Source organism: Gavialis gangeticus, unplaced genomic scaffold, assembly GCF_001723915.1.
Source record: "Gavialis gangeticus isolate Ggan-Ray unplaced genomic scaffold, GavGan_comp1, whole genome shotgun sequence".
Classification (NCBI taxonomy): domain Eukaryota; kingdom Metazoa; phylum Chordata; order Crocodylia; family Gavialidae; genus Gavialis; species Gavialis gangeticus.
In genome coordinates this window covers 103164200-103165986 of record NW_017729033.1, presented here as the reverse complement: position 1 = coordinate 103165986, position 1787 = coordinate 103164200, and the positions used below count along the sequence as shown (strand labels likewise).

At 38.7% G+C, this 1787-nt stretch overlaps 1 long non-coding RNA gene across 1 annotated transcript; it reads right to left on the bottom strand.

The window, feature by feature from the left end:
* Positions 1-453: 453 nt before the first annotated feature.
* LOC109303768 lies at positions 454-1604 on the bottom strand. The gene is made up of 2 exons (XR_002099217.1): positions 1044-1604; positions 454-524 (listed from the first exon to the last, which is right to left on the bottom strand). It is a non-coding gene; the product is annotated as an uncharacterized LOC109303768 (long non-coding RNA).
* Between the last annotated feature and the right edge of the window lie 183 nt (positions 1605-1787).

Genomic DNA, 1787 nt, shown 5'->3' with positions numbered 1-1787 from the left:
CCCCCCAAAAAAAAAAAAAAAAAAAAAAAAAAAAAAAAAAACTGATCAAAAGATGAAACCATGGCACCATGTATTTCAACTGACAGCAGGTTTTATTTATCAATAGATGGAAATGTTATTTTCCCAACAGCATATCCAGTTATAATAGACTGCAATACAACCCCTCCAAGTGCCCCCAGTTTTCCCTATGACAGGAATGCTTAGGTTGAATTTGTATTTCAACCAACCCCAGTGTCCCAACAACCACCATGTAAGTGACCAAAGATGAAACCAAGGCAACCATATTCTATTCAATTAAAAATGCAATTTAAAACAAAACAGCAGATACAGTTATGTACAAGGCATCATCCAAGATTCACGGAGACTGCTGCAACAAGTGCTTGAATATCTTGCTTGCGCCCTTTAAGAGCAATCAGACTAACTTTAAGCCCCTCAAAGAGCTTTCAGAGTTTTCATGATCTCACTATTTGAAGATGACATTGTGATCCATTTGAACTTAAAGCTTCACAGCTCCCTGCTGGTACCTAGAAAACCAAAAGCCACCTTGATTAAATCATGCTCAGTATAGGTCCAATCCAAGTTTACTGAAGATCAAATCTATATTCCATTGCCTTAGCTCACCAAAACAAGAGCCAAGTTCTTCTTAAATAAAACACATTTATAGGAGTAGCCAGTTGGAACAGACGAATTTTTAAACCCATCTCATTTCATTACTTTTCTTTCTGTCTGTATGCCCATTTCAGAAGGCATGCCAATTACAGTCAGAGAGTTTCAGATTAAACAGCTCATTGCCTTCCACAGATCTAAGGACTTCATGTGTCAAATCCTCCCTCAAGTTATATTAAACCAACTGAGAAGTCAAGCAAGAGGGAAAGCAGTTCATAATCCCAACAGGTGATGAAATAAGTGAAATTAAAAATAAAAAGTGATCTGATTTTGTTGAACCCATGCAAGTCACTGGATGAAAGTGCCTCACTGTTCCAAGTCATATCTAGGCAGAGACTTGGGAATTTACAAGATTTAACAAGCAATATAGAACTTACCCCACCATCCACAGTAAGAACAGGAGCAAGCCTCAACTGAGCTATTAAAATAGGAAGCAAAAAAACAGAAAAAAAAAAAGCCACTTTAGTTCCCAGAAGGAAACAAGTTTTATTTAGGCCAAAGTCAATTCCAGTGAAGAGCCGAGATATTACAGAGTAAAACCTTGGTAGGCTATATTACCCATGTCCTCATCCAGTCAAGTGCTAATCACAGCGTTTCATGATGTGAACAGCAGTAATAGGTTTTAATCATTGGACAGTAGGAAAAACCAAAAAAAACCCATAACAGCATGTTAAAATACAACACTGGTGTTTGAAAGTCATCTTTTACACTAGCTCAACAAACAATAGCCAATTGGTCAAGTCAAACAATTCCTCTTGAAGCCACATGCACGCACTCCCACCCTCTCCCATTTCCAGAAGTGAAAATTCTTGCATCAGTTACAGCAAAAAAAGTAGAGAGGAATGAAGGAACAGTCAAAAGTATTTACAAGAGTGGAAACATTCAAGGATCTGGCTCTGAGTGCTGCCTCCAGAACTTGACATTGATACTAGTTTTGTATCGGACTTCAGTTACATTCCTGAAGGAGCAGAGAATTAGGTAGGAGATAAAATCAGGGCCAACTGTAACTAGTACAGCTGCTTTACAAAGCCCTTCTATAGGCAAGAGTTTTAAAAAGATAGTCGTCACTTGCAGAAATCAAATCCTCCTGGAGGGTAGGAAGGGGGGGGGGGGGGAAAGGG